The sequence below is a fragment of the Meles meles genome, chromosome 16 (genome assembly GCF_922984935.1).
Source record: "Meles meles chromosome 16, mMelMel3.1 paternal haplotype, whole genome shotgun sequence".
Taxonomy (NCBI): Eukaryota; Metazoa; Chordata; class Mammalia; order Carnivora; family Mustelidae; genus Meles; species Meles meles.
The window spans coordinates 3,374,742-3,400,346 of record NC_060081.1 but is presented as its reverse complement, the minus strand read 5'-3'; positions in this window follow the sequence as shown (position 1 = coordinate 3,400,346).

Genomic DNA, 25,605 nt, shown 5'->3' with positions numbered 1-25,605 from the left:
TCTGAGTGTTAAACCCCCATCCCCACAGCAAGCTTTTCCCATCGTGGGGAAAGAGGAGTGCTCTTTATTGCTTGATGTTCCCCCATAGGTCGGGGTTTGAGCTCTGTTCTGGGCACAGACGCCTGACAACACAGGTTGGGTAGAGATGACAGTCCCTGGCCATGGCAGTTCCCCCCTGCAGGATGTAGTGGCTGCACCCTGGGGGGCTGATGGGAGGTCAGGGTTCAGGCTGTGTCAGACAGAGCATTAGTGTGCAGAGCAACTGAGGATTTTGGGGTTCCTTCGAGGTCCATGCAGTTTGATCCTCACTTGGGGATTCTGAGCCGACCCCTAGGGAACTTCTTCTTTCTGGCGGGCAGGCAGAAGACTGCATTGGAGCTCCCGAATGAACAATCTGGAGCGCTGGAGGGCGACGAATTGAGGATGGAATTCTGTATGCAAAGGCACCAGTTCCGTTCAGTGCTGAGCACCTTGCATTTGCAATGTGCAGAGTCTGACTCGAGATCTCTAGCACCTCTGTCAGGGCACGTGTCAGATGGTTGCCCTCGCTGGAGTTTGTGTGTATGATGGCCGACGAGTGGAGGGGTGGCCTCATGAGGCCATGGATGTCTTACCAGGCTGGGGCTTTTGTTCTGCTCCAAACAGCAACCATTCCTCCTGTGGGACAGGGGCAGTCGGTTTTAATGGCAGCTGGGTCCCCATTGGGAAAGACGTTGTAGCAGAAGTCCCCGCATGGATGCCTGGAAAGCCCAGCTCCGCTTACCCTTCCAGACCAGGAACAAGGCCTTTTGGATCTGGTGACTCAGGGGCAAAGTTCACAGGGTGCTGAGGTGACAGGGAGCCTCATTCTGATGGGTCACAAGGCTTGCTTGTGTCCAGGGAGACCTTAGAATGTGGCAGGAGCTTAGGTGCCATACAGGATTCTCCTCCCCTGAGGGTTGGACGCAATTCCAAAGAACCAGGATGCCTTCAGGGGACAGGAGGTGTTCTGTGTTGTGGCTCAGGGATCAAGTGTTGGACCATATGTAGGTATTCCAGAGTTTGCCTCTGGAGGCAGATGCCTGGAAACCTAGCTAGGCTTCTGTTGAGATCCTAGGGGTATGTCAGATTGCATCTTTTGACTCACGGACATTAACCTGGGTGTCTGCCTGGAGGTCGGTGTCTGGCATATGTCCTAATGCACCTTTTTTCCAAGGCAGCCAACGAATGTGTGGTGGGCTCAGGGACATTGAAGGTGACTCCCCATATGGAGGGCATTTCCAAATGTGACGGGCAGAGTTTCCTTCGGGTGGGCATTCAGAGTCCTATGCTGTGCCTCCTGATGCCCCATCCTGGAGGGCCTGTCGGCCATGGCTTCGGGAAAAAAAGTCCACAAACACAAACTCTTGATAGGATTTTGGGCGAGGTGATGGCAAGCCCAATCTAGGGACTGTAAGGGCAGTGCCGCAGGATCTGAAATGAGGGCAACACGGAGTCAGGAGCGCAGGCTTTTCTGTCTGGGTTGTTGTCTTGGTTGGCCTCAAATTGTGACAGTAGCCTCATGGGGCCATGGGAGATTCTGTTTCTGTGAGGATTCTGCCCGGCTCCCAAGGGTTTGGTGTCTTTCGGGGGGAAGGGAAGAGTGCTGTTTTCCATTTCAGTGGTCCAGCCATAGCAGTTATTCGGAGTCGGCTTCTGGGTTTGGGCGCATGAAGAACAGGACCGAGGGTGAGGTTTTGGGCCTAGGGGCATGTCAGGCCCGATATGCGGGATCCTGGTCCAGCTAGCAAGGGGTCTAGTTTGAAAGTGGGTTCAGCCTGAGGGTCACAATGCCTGTTTGGGTCCAGAGCAGCCCTCCTGGGTGGGCGTCATCTCATGGGCCATGGTGTTGGCTCCCACTCTGAAGGTTTGACCGCCATCCCCACAGCAAGCTTTTCCCTTCATGGCAAAGGAAGAGTGCTCTTTTATGCTTGAGGTTCCCCCATAATCGGGGATTTGGCTATGGTCTGGGTTGTGTAGAAATGACAGTCTCTGGCCTTGGCAAGTTCCACCAGAAGGTAATAGGGCCCGTTACCTGGGGGGCTGATGGGAGCTCAAGACTCAGGCTGTGTCAGACAGAGCATTACTGCACAGAGCGGCCACAGATATTGGAATGCTGTCGATGCCCCTTCAAGTTGATCCTCATGTGAGGATTCTGGGCAGACACCTTGGGCCCTACTTCTTTCTGAAAGGCAGGCAGAAGACTGTGTTGTTGCTTCCGAATGAACAATCTGGAGGTGTGGCAGGCCAGGTGGGTGAGGACGGAATTCTGAACACAGAAGTGCTAGTTAAGTTCAGTGCTGAGCACATGGCATTTCCAGTGTGCAGCTTCTGAATCCAGATATCCAGCACCTGAGTCAGGGCACATGTCTGATGGTCACTCACGCTGGAGTTTGTGTCCATCTATACAGACAGCAGGTACACCTTTTCTACTCTCCATATATATGAGGCTATTTATAAAGAAAGGGGCCTATTAACATCAGAAGGAAAATGAATTAAAAACAGAGAAGAAATATTGGCTCTCCTCCAGGCTATCCTGGACCCAAAAGAGGTGGCCGTTATGCATTGCCCGGAACACCAAAAGGGGAGTGATCTGATATCAAAAGGAAAACAATTACCTGATCAAGCTGCAAAGCAAGCAGTTCGAGAAACAGTACAAGAACTAGTTACACTCCCGACTAAAGCCATACCAAAAAAAAACGAAGTATTCAGAAGAAGATTTAAAGTATTTACAGAAATGGGTTAAATTGGACTATGAGGGGGACTGGGCTAAGACTGAAGCGGGAAAAATAATTCTTCCTCGAAGAATATGCAAAAAGTTAGTAGACCAGATAAATCAGGGTACTCATTTGGGGATGTGCAATCTCGAGGAGCTTATAGGCAAGCAGTTCCGGGTTTCTAAATTAGGACATATGTTTCAGAATGTAGTTCATAGATGTGCTCAATGCCAGGCAGTCCATGTGGGAAAAACTAAAATGGGAAAAGGGAAAAGAGAAAGAGCTAAGGAACCAGGAATTTACTGGGAAATAGATTTTACAGAAATGAAACCTGGAAAATATGGACACAAGTACATGTTAGTTTTTGTAGATACGTTTTCAGGCTGGGTAGAGGCTTTTCCCGCCAAACATGAGACGGCAGGAGTGGTAGCCAAAAAGCTACTAGAAGAAATAATTCCTAGGTTTGGGATGCCTCTTGCAATGGGTCAGACAGTGGCCCTGCATTTGTGAGTTCAGTCTCACAGGCATTGGCCAAGGCCGTGGGCACTAATTGGAAACTACATTGTGCCTACTGGCCCCAGAGTTCTGGGCAAGTAGAGAGAATGAAACAGACTCTTGAAGAGACCTTAACAAAACAATTCTGGAGACTTGCAGTGGATGGGTGGATCTCCTTCCTTTTGCCCTCTTCAGGGTATGATGTACACCCTATATGAGCAAGGTGACCCATTTGAAATAATGTTTGGGAGACCCCCCCTCCTCAACTACAAGAGGTTGCCTTAGTGGAAATGACTGACCAACCTGTACTCCGGTTGCTTCAGGCATTACATTCTGTCTTATAAAAAGCCCACTCAGTGATCTGTACTGCCCACACTGGGATGGAGACCAAGGTGGAACCACATCCTTACCAACCCGGGGACTTGGATTGGATACATCGCTATTACGGGGGAAACTTGGTGCCCCGCTGAAAGGGACCATTTACTGTTATCTAGACCACCCCCACCAGTAAAAGTAGAAGGCATTAGGGCCTGGATTCATGCAGGACATGTCAAATGAGCCGAGGACGTGGAGACCCTCCAGAGATAGAAGGTGCAGCTGACAGACCCTGCTGACCATGGACTAAAGCGGACTAAAAAAATCTGTGAGTTTATTGTTTCTCCAATTGTTACCTGTTTATGAAAAGTATAGGTGGGAAATTAGATGAACAGAATTAGAAAAAAAAATAGGTTATGCAAAGTATTGAAAGGTAACTCATCAGCCGACTGTGCACTACTGTTACTTTTTGGCCCCTGCATTATAAATGCCCTAATGTCATTAGTACCAAAGAAAATTGAGTGATAAAAATGTTAGTCTTACAACAAGAGAACATCGAACTGACTGAAAAAGTCAAGGATTTAACTAATTTCCAAAGAAAAGGGGGGAATGTAGGGGCCTGGTTAGCCAAAGGAACTTATTTGTAAACCCCGGATATAGGGTTGGGCTGGGCCAGATAGCCGTGTCCAATCAGTGGGGTACGCATATATTAACTGTGGTGAGTTGATATCCGAATGGCCACCTGTGTGTGGGCGGGACTCAACCACCTCTATACAAAGATGGTCTGTGAGGCTGCAGAGGGGGTTTTTAGCAGGAGGAGCCAGAGAAGCAGCAGGGGAGCAGCAGCAGCAGCAGTGCCACCTGGAGTTGTAACACTGGCGGCGCCACCCCGAGTGGCAGGGGAGCAGCACCAGCAACAGCAGTGGCGCCGACTCGAGGGATAACACCAGTGGCGGCGGCGCCACCGTGAGTGCCACCGCCCCAAGCAGCAGTGGCGGCAGCGCCACCTCGAGCTGTAACACCAGCAGCGCCACCCCGAGCAGCAGAGGAGCATCAACAGCAGCAGAAGCAGCGCTGCCTCAAGGTGTAACGCCAGTGGTAGCTGAGCTGCTGCGAGCGACGCCACCCCCGAGTAGCAGGAGCAGCAGTGACAGCGGCGCCACGGCGAGCGATGCTGCCCCGAGGAGGAGCATCAGCAGCAGCATCAGCAGCAGTGCCACCGCAAGGAGCCTCGCTGCCTTGGGCAGTGCCACCACTTGGAGCAGCCTCTCAGGAGTCGACAGTGCAGCCTCGCCAGGAGCGACCTGTGGTACAGTGACGGTGGGGCAGGTAGCCTCCAGGAGGGACCCCAGGGCCTGGGAGGCAGTGGCCCCAGCAAGGCTCAGGCAACTACTGGTTAGTTTGGTTTCTAATGCAGGGGGCTTAGGCACTTACTGGTTAGTTTGGTTTCTAATGCAGGGGGCTCGGGCACCTTACTGGTCAGTTTGGTTTCTGATGCATGGTGCGAAATAAAGCTTTGTTTTGCTTTGTGTCATTCTCGTTCCTTTGATCACAGACCCTAACACTGGGGATTCTGGGAAGAACCAAAGGACCGTTCATTTTTCTGGAGGGCAGTCAGAAGGCTGCGTTTTGTGGCTCCAGAATTCCCAATCTGGAGGTCTTGCGGGCGAGATGGGTGAGGACATAAGTCTGTTCGCACAAGTGCCTTTTCAGTTCATCGCTGAGAACATGGTAGTTACAATGTGCAGCATCTGACTGGAGATTCCCAGCACCTGAGTCAGTGAGAGTGTCGGATGTTCCCTCAAGCTGGAGTTTTGTCCATGATGCCCAAAGAATGGAGGGGTGGCCTCATGAGGCCATGAAGTTATTCACATGCTGGGGCTTGTGAGATGCTCCAAACAGCAATTTTTCCCTTAGCAGAACACGGGAAGTTCATATTGATGGCTCCATGGTCCCACATATGGAAAGACGTTGTAGCAGAAGTCACCGCATGGATGCCTGGAAAGCCAAGCTCCGCATACCCTTCCAGCCCAAGAACAAGGCCGTACAGTTCTGGTGGCTCTAGGTCAAAGTACCCAGGGTGCTGAGTTCACAGGGAGGCTTGTGCTGATTGGTCTCCATGCTGGCTTGTGTCCAGGGAGACCTTAGAATGTGGTGGGTGCTCAGGAGCCATGCAGGATTCCCCTACCATGAGGACTGGACGCAGCTCCAAATAACCAGGTTGCCTTCTGGGGACAGGAGGTGTTCTGTTTTATGGATCAGGGACCAAGCATTGGACCATATGAGGTATTCCAGAACATGCCTCTGGGGACAGATGCCTGAAAACCTAAGCTAGGGTTCCGTTGAGTTCCTAGGGGCATGTCAGTTTCCATCATCTGATTCAGGACCATAAACCTGGGTGTCTGCCTGGCGGTAGGTGTCTGCATGTGCCAGACTGTGTATTTCTGTCTAGAGCAGCCATAGAAATAGGGTGGCCTCAGGGGATTTGCAGTTGTCTCGCAATCTGGAGTGTTTGTGCAACTGGACGGGCAGAGTTTCCTACAGGAGGGCAGGCAGAGTCCTGTGCAGAGTCTCCAGACGTCCCATCCTGGAGGGCCTATCTGCCAGGGATTGGGGGACAAAAGTCTGCAAACACAAACTCTGGTTAGAGTGAGGGGCAAGGTGATGCAGGCCTGATCTGCAGACCTTGAGCTCAGTGCCTCAGGATCTGAAATTAGGCCACCGGGGATTTGGGATCGCAGGCTTTTCTGTCTGGGTTGTGTGTCTCGACTGGCCACAGAATGGAGTGGTGGCCTCCTGCGGCCATGAGAGATTCTGCCTCTGTGAGGATTCTGCCCAGTTCCCAAGGGGTTGGTGTCTTTCAGCGGATGGCAAGAGTGTGGTTTCCTGTCTCATGGGTCCCACCATAGCAGGGATTCCAGAGTCAGCTTCTAGATCAGTTTGCCCATAGAACCCGACCGAACATGAGGATTTGGGCCTAGGGGCATGTCACGCCCAATATGCGGGCTCCTGGTCCAGCTAGCGAGGGGTCTGTTTTGAATGTGGGCTCAGGCTTAGGGTCACAATGCCTGTTTGTGGTCAGGGTAGCCCTCCTGGGTGGGCGTGGTCTCATGGGCCATGCAGCTGGCTCCCACTCTGAGGGTTAGGCTCCCAACCCACTGCAAGCTTTCCCATCAAGGGGAAGGAGGAGTACTCATTGATGCTTGTGGTTCCTCCATAGGCCGGGATTTGAGCTATGGTCTGGACACAGACGCCTGAATAACGAGGTTGGGTAGAGATTGTAAGGGCCTGGTTAGCCAGAGGGAGTCATTCTGTGTTTATGTAGTGAACTTAGATTGACTCCACCCGTCCCAGAGGAATTTACTTGCAAAGCCTAGATTCAAGAGCGGGCCAGGCCAGGTGAAGACATCCAATCAGTGGGGAGCACATATATCTACTAGGGTAAATTGAAACTCAATTGGCCACCTCTGTGTTACCTAGCAGTTTTTTTTTTTGTTTTTTTTTTTTTTTACTGTGTGTGGCAGACCTAGCATGACTGTGCAGTTTTCTCTGTGTGTTGCAATCCCATTGGCCACCTGTGTGTGAGCGGGGCTCAACCACCTTTATAAAAGCTGGTCTGTGAGGATATATATATATATATATATATATATATATATATAGTAGGAGGAGTCAGAGAAGCGGGTAGGGGAGCCATTGGGAGCAGCCTCAACAGCCTCACCACCCTGAGTAGCACCAGCAGCAGCAGCGCCACTGGGAGTGGCCCTGCCACCCCGAGCAGCAGCAGCAGCACCAGCAGCAACAGCAGCAGTGCTGCCGCGAGCAGCCCCGCCACCCTGAGCAGCAGCAGCAGCAGTAGCAGCAGCGCCGCCGTGAGCAGCCCCACCGCCCTGAGCAGCAGCACCAGCAGCAGCAGCACCGCCGCGTTCAGCCTCGCCACTCGAGCAGTGCCGCCGCGGGGACTAGCCTCTCAGGAGCCGGTGGTACAACCTTGTCATCGGGAGTGGCGCCACTGGGAGCACCACTGCCCAAGCATCATGAGCGTCGCCGGGCAACAGCCTCGCCAGCCGGGCAGCGGCCTCGCCAGAGAGCAACACTGCTGGAGTGTCATCATCGGGAAGCGGGAGTTGTCAGGTAGTGGGAGTCGTTGGGTAGCGGGAGTAAGGGAAGTAATCGGGGTTGGTGTCCTGGTCATCGGCGCCTCTTTGTAAGAGACTGCCCGACTGGTTGATTTGATTTTCAATGCTTGGCATTGCTGGGAGCCTCATTGGCTTCAGCCTCGTCCAGGAGCGGCCTTGCCGGGAGCAGCCTGTGGTACAGTGAGGGTGGGGCAGGGAGCCTCCAGGAAGGACCCCAGGCCAGGGAGGCGGTGGCCCCCAGCAAGGCTCGGGCACCTATCGGTCAGTTTGGTTTCTAATGCATGGGGCCCGGGCACCTACTGGTCAGTTTGGTTTCTAATGCATGGGGCCCGGGCATGTATTGGTCAGTTTGGTTTCTAATGCATGGGGCCTGGGCACATACTGGTCAGTTTGGTTTCTAATGCATGGGGCCCGGGCACCTACCGGTCAGTTTGGTTTCTAATGCATGGGGCCTGGGCACCTACCGGTCAGTTTGGTTTCTAATGCATGGGGCTGGTGCACCTACCGGTCAGTTTGGTTTCTGATGTATGGCAGGAAATAAAGCTTTGCTTGATTTTCGCTTTGTGTCAATCTCGTTCCTTTGATCATGGACCCTAACACTGGGGGCCCATCCGGGATGAAACAATGAGAACTGAGCCAGCATTGGAATTTATGGGAAATGCCTCCGGAGGTGTTGGGATCTTGCCTGTCTGTACGGTTGGAGCTCCAGGGTATAGCCCACCAGGGAGAAGCTGGACACGGCCATGCTCCCCAGGGCTGGAGTGGATGCGGGGATGCTCCATCCCTCTGCTGGTAGATCATTGGGGGGGGGTTCGAGTCCCCCTGGGCGGTCACAAGGGGGTTTGAGACCCACTAGGCGGTCATTGTGGGTTCAAGTCCCCCTAGGCCATCAGGGGGTTCGAGGCCCCATAGGCAGTCATCAGGGGTCCAAGTCCCCTAGGCAGTCAGGGGGGTTTGAGTTCCCCTAGGAAATCCCCACTGGTGGCAGGACCGCTGGGCCTGTGGTTGTCTTTGTCTTGTCTTTTTGTTATCTGCTGTGTTGTTTGTTATGTTTGAATTAATGGGGCAAGCAAAGTGTACAGGGACTCTGACTTCATCGCTCCGTTCCTCATAATAGATGTGGGGATTCTCCTTCACTCATTTTGTGTGTTAAGGGCTATCACTAGAGCTAACTGGGGTTAGTCTAACTGGGGACAGAGACCTTAAGGAATATTCCCAAGCAGCTGCCAAAACTCCCTTTGTATCATGGAATTCCTTGCCTTCTCTGGCCCAACATGGACTGCCTAGCCCCTCCCCCTTGCTGGCAGGAAAGCATGGAATCTGAAGTGGAATGGGCCCAGGTGTAACATGAAATCTCTTAGCAAAGAGATGACTGAACTGGTGGTTAATTATCTGTCTCAGGGTTTTAATGGGTAATTGTTAAAGTAACATTCAGAGTCTTTGGTAACCTGAAACTTTGAAGATTTGCTTGGATAAAATGTTGGGGCGCTGGTTGATGGAACTAGGTTTGTTATTTTCAAATCTATTGGTAAACATGTCTTGTGCTTTACTGAATTCCGTTGTAACAGTTCACAATTGGCTAAAATGTGAATGGTTTTCTCTTTTCCCATCCAGAATTGTAAATGAGATCTTTTTGACTCATAAGGCTTTTCCCTGATATGCTAAATTACTCAGGAAGTACTGCTAAATCAATGATAAACCTTGGGTTACATTTGGGTAAATACTGTAACTACTCCAGAGGTTCTATACATTTCCTAAAGTTTTAATGTTTTGATAAGGGTCATCATTTGATATTTAACCATATTTATTCTGAGTTTTTTTTTTTTTGTCATTTGTAATTGTTTTAATTCTACTGTTGGATGAATTCTGCCTTAAAGGAAATTCATATGGGAGAATTTCAGAACAAATACAGGTCTTTGATATGTTGAAATCCTGGAACTGAATTTCCAGAAGTAAAGATTGCACTTGGACTAAACCAGAATTAGTACGGTGACTCAAGGTGAGAATGAGTCTCCAGGAGCTTTTCTAGAAAGGCTTATTGAAGCCTATAACATGCATAGCCCAATCGACCCTGAGGCACCTGAAAACCAGGGGGGCAGTGAATCTTGCTTTTGCCAGTTAGTCAGCCCCAGATACAAGGAGGAAACTTCAGGAAATTGAAGGATTTGAAGGGAAGAATCTGATTGAGTTACTGGGAATAGCAGAAAAGGTGTTTAACAACAGGAATGCACAGGAGGATGAAAAACAGAAAAAAACTGGTTAAGGCTTTGTCATTACATGAGATAGGTAGGGGATAGTAAATGGAAGGAAAAGTCTAAGCACAGAGAAGGCAGGTAGGAAGACTTAGATTCAGATCAGTGCACTTACTGTAAGGAAAAGGACATTGGGCCAGGGAGTATCCCAAAAGGATGACGGCAATGCTGGCCGCCAGAGTAAAAATTGAAGTGGAGGGGAAATCAGTTGATTTTTTGGTGGACACGGGAGCCCAATATTCATCATTATTTAAACCGATAGGAAAACCATCTGGAGAGGAAGTCTGGGTACAAGGAGCAAATGGCACAGAGAAACATAAATGGACCACAGAAAGGACTTTAAATTTGGCCTCAAGAGTAGTTATACATCAATTTTTGGTCCTCCCTAATGCCCCGTATAACTAGATGGGACAAGATCTCCTCCATAAGTTAAGAGCTGGCATTCAGTTCTCGGAAGGAGACATGACTGTAACCTTGAGACAACCCACTGTACAGGTGCTTATGGCAGCAGTAGATGAATACCTCCTTTACGAGCCAGTCGCATATTCAGAGGAGACAAAAGGGGGGAGCCTTCTCCAAATCCAACAAGAATAGTTTCCCGAGGTCTGGGAAGAAGGAAGGCCCCTAGCTTGGCCAAGGGACAACCTCCAGTGGTGGTACAATTAAAGGCAATGGCTACGGCTATTCGCGTTCGGCAGTACCCCCTTCCTCGGGAAGTAAAGGAATGGATCAGAAAACACATTAACTGCCTCTGAGGAGATGGGATCCTAGTTCCAGTGGCGCCATCATGGAAGTACTGTCAGCCAGGGCTTTGGGGGCAAAAGTCTGCAAACACAAACTCGGAATATGGTTGGGGCAAGGAGATGGTCGGCCTGATCTGCGGACTGTGAGGGCAGTACCATGGGATCTCAAATTAGTTTGATGGGGAGGCGGGAGCGCAAACTTTTCTCTCTGGGTTGTGTTCTCGGTTTGCCACGGAATGTAGCTGTATCCTCATTGGGCCATGGGAGATTTTGCCTTTGTGAGGATTCTGCCCAATTCTCAGTGTTTGGTGTCTTTCGGGGGGATGGGAACAGTGCTGTTTTCCATCTCAGGGGTCCTGCCATAGCTGGGATTCCCGAGTTAGCTTCTGGCTCCAGGCGCCTGGAGAACCCGAGCGAGGGTGAGGGTTTAGTCCTAGGGGCATGTCAGACCCAATATGCCGGCTCCTGGTCCAGATAGCAAAAGTGCTGGTTTGTAAGCGGGCTCAGACTGAGGGTCACAATGCATGTTTGTAGCCACGGTAGCCCTCCTGGGTGGGCGTGGTCTCATGGTTCATGCAGCTGGCTCCCACACTGAGGGATAGACCCACTTCCCCACAGCAAGCTTTTTCTGTCGTGGGGAAGGAGGGGTGCTCTTTGATGCTTGAGGTTCCCCCATATGCCGGGATTTGAGCTATGGTCTGGGCAGACGCCTGAATACCCAGGTTTCATCGCGGTGACTGTCTCTGGCCATGGCATGTCCCACATGCAGGATATGGGGCCCGTTACCTGGGGGACTGATGGGAGATCAGGGCTGGGGTTGTGTCAGTCAGAGCATTAGTGCACAGGGTGGTCTAGGACATTGGGTTGCCATCTAGGTCCATGCAGGTTAATCCTTACGTGGGGATTTTGGACAGAACCCTAGGGCCCTTCTTTCTGGAGGGCAGGCAGGAGACTGCGTTGTGGCTCCCGAATGAACAATCTGGAAGCCTGTCCTGCCAAGAGGGTAATGACAGAATTCTGAACTCACAAGTGCCCATTCTGTTCAGTGAGGAGCACATGAATTCTCCAATGTGCAGAGTCTGACTCGAAATCTCCAGCACCTGAGTCAGGGCATGTATCAGATGGTCACACACGGTGGTTTTGTCTCCATGATAGCGGACGAATTTAGTGGTGGCCTCTATAAGGCCATGGAGGTCTTCCCAGGCTGGGGCTTGTGAGCTGCTTCAAACAGCAAGCTTTCCTTCCACGGGACAGGGGGCTCTGTTTGGATGGCATCAGGTTCCCCTGTATGGAAAGATGTCGTAGCAGAAGTCACCACATGGATGCCTGGAAAAACCAGATCCGCTTAAAATTCCAGCCCAGGAACAAGTCTGTTTTGATCTGGTGGCTGTGGGGCAATGTGGTCAGGTGGCTGAGATGACAGGGAGCCTCATTGTGATGGGTAACAATGCTGATTTGTGTTCAGGGAGACCTTAGAATGTGGCGGCGTCTCAGGCGCCATGCAGGATTCTCTCCTCCCTGAGGGTTGGTCACAGCTCCCAAGAACCAGGTTGACTTCTGGGGACAGGAGGTTTTCTGTTTTGTGGCTCAGGGATCAAGGGTTGGTTCATATATAAGTATTCCAAGTTTACCTCTGGAGACAGATGCCGGCAAACGTAAGCTAGGGTTCTGTTGTTGTCCTAGGGTTATGTCAGATTGCATCTTCTGACTCAGGGCCATTGACCTGGTTGTCTGCTTGAAGGTAGTTATCTGGCATGTGTCTGAATGCATCTTTTTTCCAAGGCGGCCAGCGAATTTGGGGTGGGCTCAGGGACATTGCAGTTGTCGCCCAACCTGGAGGGTTTGTGCATATGTGACAGGCAGAGTATCCTTCGGGTGGGCAGGCAGAGTCCTGCGATGAAGCCCCAATACTCGCCTTGACATGTGTGACAAAGGGCTGGGTTATTCTCAATGAAATTGGAAGGAGTCCAAGGAAAATATCTTACGGCTTCACATATATGTGGACCATGAGGAGTACCATGGACATGAGTAAAAGCAAGGGAAAATGGAAAGAGGAAAGAGAAGTCAGACAGGGAGACAAACCAGGAGAGACTTAGGTCCTGGGAATCAAGCTGAGGGTTACAGAAGGATGAGACGTGCCAGGAATGATGGAACTGGTTCATGGTATGGAGGTGGTGTGGCATATATGCTGTTGATAAGCACTCGGTGGTATATGCAACTAAAGAATCAGGGAACATTATCTAACAAAAGTAGGAGGGAAGAAAGGCTGTCTTCCCGAACAAAAGAAAAAGTATTGAAAAGAAACAAAAACAGGCCCTTTCCCATGTAGATGAAGAAAGAAATAGGAAAGTAATGAAGTATATTTTTATTATCTTACTGAATAAAATAGTATACAATTGATTTCCTATGAGGTCCTTATCTGAATTGGGTCTTTGGACATTGCAAATTACATTCTTCCCTCTTCCTATATTTCGAGAATAGATGAGAAGAACCGAATTTGCCTTCATTAAATGTCTCAAAGTGTTGACCAGCAAATTGATTTGATTGGGGTTTATGTGTAGTGGGAGGTGTTTGAGGAATACTTCAAACACATTCTTCATTGCCTGAGAAATCAGATGTGTATGTTCATGACCTAGTCTTGGTAGTGGGTATGTGTCTTGGAATTTATCCTTTTCTCACAGGTATTGGATTTGTGGGCAAACTTGTGTGTAGGGGACTTTTAGGTTCGGTTGTTTAGGAGAGTTTAGTCCTGAATGCTTTAATTAATTCTTGATAGGTAATAAGTCAACTTTTCCAGTTTTGTTGGTTTCTGACGTTGATAGTTTTTTTTTTCCTTAAGGTATTTTCTCTGAGGTTTGTTTCCATGAGTGCTACTCCTCACTTTCTCCCTAAATTCTGTGGGATCTTTTAAGTGTATGGTGTGTGGTACGGAGTTGGGAGGGAGGGTGTGTTTCACAAAATGCTTAGAATGATATTTTAAGAGATACGAAGCCGCTTTTCTTTGGAACACAATTCACCTTTAATTATATTGAAACTCATGTTCCATCTTGTTTGGCCATATTTCCAGCAATGAATGTCCCATTTAATCCTCTTTTAGAAACACAGACTCTCCCTAACCTTCCATGGAACAAACACCAAATTTTGTGTGCCGGGTTAATCTCATTGCGTGTCCTTTTTTCTTGCTTTTTCACATGTTCCTTTCCTTCCAGGAGAGAGTGAAATCGCTTGTTATTTGTCGTTCTGTGACTGACAGATGGGACACAACACAATGCTCGCCACGTTTCTGCCACATGTGGAAAGTTTCAAGATTCCTTCTTGCTTATGGCTGGGTAAGATCTGTGGTGTATTGGGAGGACAGGGAGATTGCAGAAATGTCTGGGAGCACCGAGCTTGTCTTCAGCCATCAGCACAACAGGAAGATGATCACATCAATGGAACCATGGCGTCAATGAACCTGAAGCCTTGAAATCAAACTCCATGGTGAAATAGAGATGTCGCAGAGACCATGGGAGAAGGGTGTAGACACGTCTACATGTCTACATGTCTCATCTCCCCGGGATGAGGCTACCAGCAATGCCGCTCCCGATGCTCCTGATGATGAAAAGGGCGCTGTCACTCTCCACAACCACGACACTACCACTCCTACCAAAACCTTAAGGGATCCCAATGGCTCCCCTAATGGCTACTCTAATGGCTCCTGCTTCCAGCTACTCTAACTCATCCTGCTACCCACCCTCTGCAGCATCACAGAAGAGCCTTTAAAGAGGTGGTTGAGCCCGACCCACACACAGGTGGCCAATGGGATTGCAACTCACCTCTGTAAATATATGCATGCCACACTGATTGGCCACCTCCATCTAGATGGCCTGTCCCGCCTATGGATGGGGCCTATGGAGCCACAGCGCAGGACTCTGCCTGACCACCCAAAGGAAACTCTGCTGGTCACATATGCACAAACCTTCCAGATTGGGAGACACCAGCAATTTCCCTGAGTCCACACCAAATTCGTTTACCGCCTTGGACAAAAGGCGCCTTCGGACACAGTCCAGACACCTACCTCCAGGCAGACACACAGGTCAATGGCCCTGAGTCAGAGATGCTGACATACCCCTAGGATCTCAATGGAAACCTAGCTTAGGTATTCAGGCATCAGTATCCAGAGACAAAATCTGGAATACCTACATATGGTCCAAGACTTAATCCCTGATCCAGAAAACAGAACACGCCCTGTCCCCAGAAGGCAACCTGGCTCCGGGGAGCTGTGTCCAAACCACAGAGGTGAGAATCCTGCATGGCGCCTGAGACCCCGCCACATTCTTACGTCTCCGTGGAAACAAGCCAGCATTGTGAACCATCAGAATGAGTCCCCCTTGGGCACTTTGCCCCAGAGTTACCAGATCCAAACAGCCTTGTTCCTGGGCTAGAAGGCGAGGTGGAACTGGGCTTTCCAGGCATCCATGCGGTGACATCTGCTAAGACTTCTTTCCATATGGGTTACTCTGGTGCCATCCAAACAGACTGCCCCTGTCCCAAAGTAGGAAAGCTTGCAGTTCAGAGTAGCTCACAAGTCCCAGACTGGGAAGACCTCCATGACGTCAAAAGGCCACCCGTCCACTGGCCGGCCATCATGGACACAAACTTCACTGTGAGTGATCATCTGACATGTACCCTGACTCAGCTGCTGGAGATTTAAAGTCAGATTCTGCATATTGGAAATGCAAGTTGCTCCGCACTGAATGGAACCAGCACTTGTGCGTTCAGAATTCCGTCCTCAGCCTCATGACCCTGCAACCTTCCAGATTGTTCATTCAGGAGCCCCAACACAATCTTCTTCCTGCCCTCCAGAAAGGAGAAGAACCCTAGGTGTCTGCCACGAATCCCCACGTGAGGATCAACCTGCACGGAACTCGACGGCACCCCAATGTCCTAGGCCGCCCTGTGCACTAATGCTCTCTCTGACACAGACTGAGACCCAACCTCCCAACAGCCCCCCAGAGAGCGGGACCCATATCCTCCAGGTGGGACGTGCCAAGGTCAGAGACTGTCATCTCTACCCAACCTGGGTATTTAGGTTTCTGTGTTCAGACCATAGCTCAAATCCCAAACTATGGGGGGACCTCAAGCATCAACGAGCACTCCTCCTTCCCCAAGAGTGGAAAAGCTTGCGGTGGGAATGTGGGTCTAACCCTCAAGGTGGGAGCCAGCTGCATGCCCCAAGAGACCATGCCCACGCAAGATGGCTGCCCTGGCCACAAACAGACATTGTGACACTTAGCCTGAGCCTACTTTCAAATCAGCCCCCTCAATAGCTGGAGCAGGAGCCCGCATATAGGGCCTGACATGCCCCTAGGCCCAAATCCTCACTCTCAGTCGGGTTCTCCAGGAGCCCTGATTCAGAAGCTGACTCTGGAATCCATGCTCTGGCGGGACCCCTGAGAAGGAAAACTGCAGTCTTCCCTTCCCCTGAAAGACACCAAAACCTTTGGAGCCAGGCAGAATCCTCACAGAGGCAGAATCTCTCATGGCCACAGGAGGCCAACCATCCATTCCGTGGCCAACCAAGACACACAACCCAGACAGAAAAGCCTGAGCTCCCACCTCCCCGTTGCCCTAATTTTTGATCCTGAGGCACTGCACTCACGGTCAGCAGATCGGGCCTACCATTACCTCGCCCCTCACTCTAATCCGAGTTTGTGTTTGCAGACATTTGTCCCCAAAGCCCTGGCCAAGAGGCCCTCCAGGATGGGGCCTCTGAAGCCTCTACGCAGGACTCTGCCTAACCTCCCATAGGATACTCTGCCTGTCACATTTGCACAAACCCTCCAGATTGGGAGACACCTGTAAGGTCCCTGAGCTCACCCAATTTCGTTGGCCTCTCTGGACAGAAATACACAGTCTGACACATGCCAGACACCAACCTCCAGGCAGACACCTTGGTCAATGGCCCTGAGTCAGAAGAAGGAAAATGACATAACCCTAGGACCTCAACGGAACCCTAGTTTATGTTTGTAGGCATCTGTCTCCAGACGCAAACTCTGGAATACCTATATATGGTCCAACACTTGATCCCTGAGCCACAAAACAGAACACCTCCTTCCCCAGAAGGCAACCTGGCTCTTGGGAGCTGCGTCCACCTCTCAAGGGAGGAGAATCCTGCATGGCAACTGAGCCCCCGCCACATTGTAAACTCTTCCTGGACACAAGCCAGCATTTTGAGCCATAAGCATGTGGCTCCCTGTCAACTCAGCCCCCTGGCCAATTGCCCTAAAGTCACCAGATACAAAATTCCTTGTTCCTGGGCTAGAATGATAACCTGAGCTGGGATTTCTAGACTCTCTTTGGTAAGCTCTGCTACCACTTCTTTCCATATGGGGTTCTCTGCAGCCACCAAAATGGAGCCCACTTGTACCGCAGAATGAAAGCTTGCTGTTCTGAGAAGATCACAAGCCCCAGCCTGGGACAATTTCCAAAGCCTCATGAGGACTCCATTATCAGGTATCATGGACACAAACTCCAGTGTGAGTTGTGACTCACCTGGCTCAGGTGCTGGAGATCACAAGTCAGACGCTGTACATTGGAACTGCGTAATCGGCACTGTACTGAACCGGCACTTGTGTGTTCAGACTTCCTTTCTCACCCTCCTCGACTGTGCACTAATGCTCTGTTTGACACAGCGTGAGCTCCAACCTCTAGTCAGCCCCACAGGTAGCAGACACCATCTCCTGCAGGTGGGACTGGCCATGGCCCTAGGCTGTCATATCTACCCAACATGGGTGTTCAGGCATCTGTGCCCAGACCATAATTCAAATCCTGGCCTATGGGGGAAATTCAAGCACAAAGGAGCACTCCTCCTTCCACATGGCTGGAAAAGCTTGCTGTGGAGATGCAGGTCACACCCTCAGAGTGGGAGCCAGCTGCATAGCCCATGAAACCACGCCCACCCAGGAGGTCTGCCCTGGGCACAACAAGGCATTGTGACCATCAGCCTGAGCCTGCTTTCAAACAAGTCCCCTCGCTACCTGTAATAGGAGCCCAAATGTTGGGCCTGACATGCCCCTAGGGACAAATCCTCACCCTCCATCTGGTTTTCCAGGCACCTGGACCCAGAAGTCGACTCTGGAATCCCTGCTAAGGCGGGACCCCTGAGACGGAAAACAGCTCTATTCCCTTCATCCAGTAAGACACCAAAACCTTGGGAGCCATGCAAAATTCCCACCGAGGCAGAATCTCTGATGGACCATGGGGCCACCATTCCATTCCATGGCCAACCGAGACACACAACCCAGACAGAAGAACCCGAGCTCGTGCCTCCCCATCGAACTAATTTCCAATCCCGAGGCACTTCCCCCACGGTCTGCAGATCGAGCCTGCTGTCATCTCTCCCCTCACCCTAAACCGAGGTTGTGTTTGCAGACTTTTGTCCCCAAAGCCCTGGCCACAGGCACTCTCAGATGGGGCCTCTTGAGCCACAGCACAGGACTCTCCTGCCCTTCCAAAGGATATTCTGCTTGTCACAGTTGCATAAACCCTCCAGATTGGGAGACACATGCAAGGACCCTGAGCCCACCCAATTTCTTTGGCAGCTCTAGTCGGAAATGCACAGTCTGACACATGCCAGACACCTACTTCCAGGCAGACACCCAGGTCAATGGCCCAAGTTAGAAGATGGAAACTGACATGCCCCTAGGATCTCATTGGAATCCTAGCTTAGGTCTGCAGGCATCTGTCCCTAGAGGAGTGTTCCGAGTACTTACCTATGTTCCTATGCTAGGTCCCTTATGCAAAATACAGCACACCTCCTGTCCCCAGAAGGCAACCTGGCTCTAAGGAGCTGAGTAAAACCCTCTGGGGTGGAGAATTCTGCATGGCACTGAGCCTCTGCCACATACTTACGTCTCATGGGCATAAGCCAGTATTGTGATCCATCAGCTTGAGGGTCCCTGTCAACACAGCCCCCTGGGCAATTCGCCCCAGAGCCACCAGATTGAAACTGCCTTATTCCTGGGATGCAAGTGTAAGCTGAGCTGGGATTTCCAGGCATCCATGCAGTGAGCTCTGCTACCAAGACTTTCCGTATGGAGGACACTGAATCCATCAAAACGGACTCCACCTGTCCCATAGAAGGAAATCTTGCTGTTCAGAGCAGATCACAAGTCCCAGCCTGGGAAAACCTCCCTGGAATCTTGAGGCCTCGCCTCCAATTGGCTGCCATCATGGAAACAAATTCCAGCGTGAGCAACCATCCGACACTCCCCCTGACTAGGGTCCTAGAGATCTTGAGTCAGACGCTCAACATTGGAATTACCATGAACTCGTCACTCAAATGAACCAGCGCATGTGAGTTCAGATTTCTGTCCTCAATTTCATGGCCAGCAGGCCCTCCAGATTGGGAATTCTGGAGAGACAACACAGACTTCTGCATGCCCTCCAGAAAGAAGAAGAGCCCTATGGTTTGTCCCAGAATTGCCACGAGAGGATCCACCTGCATGGCCCTCGATGGCACCCCAATATCCTAGGATGCCCTGTGCACTAATGGTCTGTCTGACACAGCCTGAGCCCTGACCTCCCATCAGTCCCCCCACGTAGTGGGCCCCATATCCTGCAAGTGGGACGTTCCAAGGCCAGACTGTCATCTCTACCCAACCTGGGTATTCAGGCATCTGTGCAGAGACAATGACTCAAATCCCGGCCTATGGGGGAATCTCAAGCACAAAAGAACAATCCTCCTTCCCCACAGCAGGAAAAGCTTGCTGTGGGGATGGGGTCAAACCCCCAATGTGGGAGCCATCTGCATAACCCGTGATACCACACCCACATATAAGGGTGGCCCTGGCCACAAACAGGCATTTTGACTCTCAGCCTGAGCCCAATTTAAAATAAGCCCCCTCTCTAGCTGGACCAAAAACCTGCATAGAGGGCCTGCCTTGCCCCTAGGCAAAAATCCTCACCCTCAGTCTTGTTCTCCAGAAGCACTAACCCGGAAGCCAACTCTGGGATCCCCGATATGGCCCGACCTGTGAGATGAAAACAGGACTCTTCCCTTCCCCCCCAAAGACACCAAACCCTTGGGAGCCGGGAAGAATCCCCTCAGAGGCAGAATCTCCCATGGCCCCATGAAGCCACCCCTCATTTCCATGACCATCCGAGATACACAACCCAGACAGAAAAGCCTGTGTTCCTGCCTCCCCATTGAACTAATTTCTGATCCCGGGGCACTGCCCTCACAGTCCGCAGATCAGGCCTGTCATCACCTCGACCCTCACACTAACCTTATTTTGTGTTTGCAGAATTTTGTCCCCAAAGCCCTGGCTGACAGTCCCTCTGGGATGGGGCCTCTGGAGCCAAAGTGAAGGACCCTGCCTGCCATCCCGAAGGAAACTGTGCTCGTCACAGTTGCATGAAACCTCAAGATTGGGAGACAATTGCAAGGACCCTGGGCCAATCCCAATTTTGTAGGCCACTCTGAAAAAAAAAAGGGGATTCTCACACATGCCAGACACCTACAAACAGGCAGATGCCCAGGACAATGGCTCGGGGTCAGAAGGTGGAACCTGACATGCCTTTAGGACTTCAACGGAACCCTAGTTTAAGTATTAACGTTAAGAGCGATTATACGTTTTAGAAGCATAAGTGCCTTGGCGTGCACTTATATGAGAGTATCCAATGTGCCCAGCATCCGTCCTTGTTCTAACTTCATTCCTCAACTGGGGAAACACTGCCACATATGAGTGTTCCCCTTATGAGTGATTATACATTTTGGAATCATAGGGGCTTTGGCGTGAACTTAACTCAGAATGTCCAACCTGCCTAGCGTCTGTCCTTGTTGTAACATCTTTCCTCAACTGGGAAAACACTGCCCCATAAGACTGTTAGCCATAAGATCGAATATAGCTTTTGGAAGCACAAGGGCCTTGGCGTGCACATAACACAGAGTATCCAACCTGCTTAGAGTCCATCCTTATTCTGACTTATTTTCTCAATTGGGAAAACTCTGCCCCATATGAGTTTTAGCCATCAGAGAGATTATATGTTTTGGAAGAAAAAGGGGCTTGGCATTCACTTAAGTCAGAGAATCCAACGTGCTTTGAGTCCAACCTTATTCTTTTTTTTTTTTTAATTTGTCTATTTACAGTGTAACAGTGTTCATTGTTTTTGCACCACACCCAGTGCTCCGTGCAGTATGAGCCCTCCCTATTACCCACCACCTGGTTCCTCAACATCCCACACCCCACCCTTTCAAACGTTCTGGTTGTTTTTCAGAGTCCATAGTCTCACATGGTTCATCTCCCCTTCTAGTTTCCTTCGACTCCCTCTCCCCTCCATCTCCCCATGTCTTCCGTGTTCTTTGTTATGCCCCACAAATAAGTGAGACCATATGATACGTGACTCTCTCTGCTTGACTTATTTTGCTCAGCATAATCTCTTCCAGTCATGTCCATGTTTCTACAAAAGTTGGGTATTCATCCTTTCTAATGGAGGCATAATTGCCTTATATTGCACTGTGAGTCCAACCTTGCTCTAACTTCATTCCTCAAGAGGGAATACACTGCCATTTATGAGTGTTCGCCTGAGGAGTGTTTATATGTATTGGGAGCCTAAGAGCCTTGGCATGCACTTACCTCAGATTATCCAACCAGCCTAGAGTCCATCCTTGTTCTAACTTCTATCCTCAACTAGGGAAACATTGTCACATATGAGTGTTCGCCTTAAAGGCGATTATATGCTTTGGAATCATATGGGCCTTGGCCTGCACATTATAGCTTTTGGAAGCATAAGGGGCTTGGCATGCACTTTACTCAGAGTATCCAACCTGACTAACAACTGTCCTCGTTCTAACTTCTTTCCTCAAGTGGGAATGCTCTGCCACATATGAGTATTTGCCTTAGGAATGATTATAAACATTGGAATCATAGGGGACTTGGCGTGCATTTAACTCAGAATATCCAACCTGCTTAGCTCTGTCCCTGTTGTACCATCTTTACTCAAATGGGAAAATACTGTCATTTAATGGGTTTTCTTATGAAGCGGGATTTTACATTTAGAAGATTAATGGCCTTGGCTTACATTTAACTCAGTATATCTAACCTGCTTAGCTTCTGTAGTTGTTGTAACATCTTTCATCAACTGGGAAAACATTGCTATTTAACGGGTTTTCATATTAAGCGGAATTTTACGTTTTCGAAGCATAAGGGCCTTGATTGCAATTCGCTCAGTATATCTAACCTGCTGAGCGTCTGTCCTTGTAAGATCTTTCCACAACTGGGAAAACAATGCTATTTAACGGGTTTTCGTATTAAGTGGGATTTGATGTTGTTGAAGCATAAGGGCCTTGGCTTGCACTTAACTCAGTATATCTAACCTGCTTAGCTTCTGTCCTTGTTGTAACATCTTTCCTCAACATGGAAAACATTGATATTTAATGGGTTTTCGTATTAAGTGGGATTTTAGGTTTTTGAAGCATAAGGGCCTTGGCTTGCACTTAACTTAGTATATCTAACCTGCTTAGCTTCTGTCCTTGTTGTAACATCTTTCTCAACTGGCAAAACATTGCAATTCAGTGGGTTTTTGTATTAAGCGGGATTTTACGTTTTTGAAGCATAAGGGCCTTGGCTTGCACTTAACTGAGTATATCTAACCTGCTTAGCTTCTGTCGTTGTTGTACCATCTTTCCACAACTGGGAACACATTGCTATTTAACGGGCTTTCCTATTAAGCGGGATTTTACGTTTTCGAAGCATAAGGGCCTTTGCATGCACTTACACAGAGTATCCTTCCTGCTGAGCGTCTGTCCTTGTAATATTTTTCCTCAACTGGGAAAACATTGCTATTTAACGGGTTTCCATATATAGCGGGATTTTACGTTTTCTAAACATAAGGGCCTTGTCTTGCACTTAACTCAGTATACATAATCTGCTTAGCTCTGTCCTTGTTGTAACATCTTTCCTCAACTGGGAAAACATTACTATTTAACGGGTTTTCTTATTAAGAGGGATTTTACATTTTCTAAGCAAAAGGGCCTTGTCTTGCACTTAACTCAGTATACCTAACCTGCTTAGCTTCCCTCCTTGTGGTAACATCTTTCCTCAACTGGGAAAACATTGTCATTTAACGGGTTCTCCTATTAAGCGTGATTTTACGTTTTCGAATCATAAGGGGCTTGATTGCACTTAAATCAGTATATCTAACCTGCTTAGGGTCTGTCCTTGTTGTAACATCTTTCCACAACTGGGAATATATTGCTATTTAACGGGTTTCTGTATTAAGCGGGATTTTACATTTTCGAAGCATAAGGGCCTTGGTGTGCACTTAACTCAGGGTGTCCTTCCTGCCTAGCATCTGTCCTTGTTGTAACATCTTTCCTCACCGGGAAAACACTGCCCCTTATAAGTATTAGCCGTAAGAGCGATTATGTGTTTTGGAAGCATAAGGGGCTTGGCGTGCACTTCACTCCGAATATTCAACCTGCTTAGAGATGGTCCTTGTTCTAAATTCTTTCTAAAATTGGGAATACACTGCTATTTATCAGTGTTCGCCTTAGGAGCGTTTATCCATTTTGGAAGCATAAGGGCCTTGGCGTGCACTTAAGTCAGAGTGTCCAACAAGCCTGGTGTCCGTCCTTGTTCTAAGCTCTATCCTCAATAGGGAAAACATAGAACTATATAAGTGTTCACCTGAAGAGCCATTATATGTTTTGGAAGCTTAAGGGCCTCGACGTGCACATAACTGAGAATATCAAGCCTGCCTAGCATCAGTCCTTCTTCTAACTTCTTCCTCAACTGGGGTAACACTGCCACCTACGAGGGTTAGCCTTACGAGGGATTGCATGTTCTAGAAGCGTAAGGGGCTTGGCGTGCCTTTAACTCAGATTATCCATCCTCCCTAGCGTCTGTCCTTGTTGCAAACTCTGTCTTCAACTGGGAAAACACTGTCACTTAACGGGATTTCGTATTAAGTGGTACCTTGTGTTTTGGAAGCATAAGGGCCTTGGCGTGCACTTAACACAGAGTATCCATACTGCCTAAGGTCTGTCCTTGTTGGAACAGCTTTCCTCAACTGGGAAAACACTGCTCCTTAAGAGTGTTAGCCCTAAGAGCGATAATGTGTTTTGGATGCGTAAGTGGCTTGGTGTGCACTTAACCCAGAGAATCCAGCCTGCTTCGAGTCCAACCTTGGTCTAACTTCTTTCCTGAAGTGGAATACACCGCCATTTATGAGTGTTCGCCTTAAGAGCATTTATAGGTTTTGGAAGCATAAGAGCCTTGGCGTGCTCTTAACTCAGTGTATCCAACCAGCCTAGAGTCCATCCTTGTTTTAACTTCAATCCTCATCTGGGGAAACCCTGCCACATCTGATTGTTCGCCTTAAGAGCGATTGTGTTTTGGAATCATAGTGGCTTGGCGTGCATTAGCTCAGAGTATCCAACCTGCCTAGCATCTGTCCTTGTTGTAACATCATTACTCAACTAGGAAAACACTACCCCATATGAGTGTTAGCCGTAAGAGTGATTATGTGGAAGAGGGTAGAGAAGTAGCCATCAGACTACATCAGGTAGCAGGAGATCAGCTCGATAGGTTATCTAAACATTGCAAACACCTACAAATCCAACGGGAGAGCGAAGAGAAGAAGAACAGCAACTCTAGAAACAGAAAATCCACCACTTTCTGAAAGGTAGGACTGGCGGAGAAGTGAATCTAAAACGATGGGAAGATAGACCGCGGGGGGAGGGGCCGGCTCCCGGCAAGCGGCGGAGCAACAGAGCACAAAATCAGGACTTTTAAAAGTCTGTTCCACTGAGGGACATTGCTCCAGAGGCTAAACCAGGGTGAAGCCCACGTGGGGTCAGCGTGGCCCCAGGTCCCGCAGGGTCACAGAAGGATCGGGGGTGTCAGAGTGTCGGAGAGCTCGCAGGTATTAGAACGGAGAAGCCGGCTGCAGAGACAGAGCCGAGGACTGAACTCTCAGCTCGGGGTTACCTTGAACTGGTCGTGGGCTGGGTGAGCTCGGAACATGGCTAGAGGCTGGGGATACGGGAGTGATTGGGTGCTGTCCTCTGGGGGAGCACTGAGGAGTGGGGCCCCAGGCTCTCGGCTCCTCCGGGCCGGAGACTAGGAGGCCGCCATTATCATTCCCGTCCTCCAGAACTCTACGGAAAGCGTTCAGGGAACAGAAGCTCCCAAAAGCGAACCCGAGCCGATTACTTAGTCCGGCCACCGGTAAGGGCGGTGCAATCCTGCCTCGGGCAAAGACACTTGAGAGTCACTACAACAGGCCCCTCCCCCAGAAGATCAACAAAATATCCAGCCAGGACGAAGTTCATCTATCAAGGAGAAAGCAGATTCAATTCCAAAGACAGCAGAGCAATTCCAGAGGAGGAGAAAGCAAAGCACGGAACTCATGGCTTTCTCCCCATGATTCTTTAGTCTTGCGGCTACTTCAATTGTTTTTTCTTTTTTCATTTTTTTTTCTTTTTTCTCTTTTCTTCTTCTGCTAAACTTTTTAAAAACTTTTACCTTTTCTTTTTTAACGTTTTTTGATTAGTTTATCTAAATATATATATTTTTTCTATCTTTTTTATATTTTTTCTTTATTTGTTTTATTTTTTAAATTTTTTTCTTTTTTTTTCAGAACCTGTTTTTTTTTTATTTGTTTATTTACAGCATAACAGTGTTCATTGTTTTGGCATCACACCCAATGCTCCATGGAGTACGTGACCTCCCTATTACCCACCACCTGGTTCCTCAACCTCCCACCCCCCCAACCCCCTGCTGCCCCTTCATAACCCTCTGTTTTTCAGAGTCCATAGTCTCTCATGGTTCATCTCCCCTTCCAGTTTCCCTCAACTACCTCTCCTCTCCATCTCCCCATGTCCTCCATGTTATTTGTTATGCTCCACAAATAAGTGAGACCATATGATACTTGACTCTCTCTG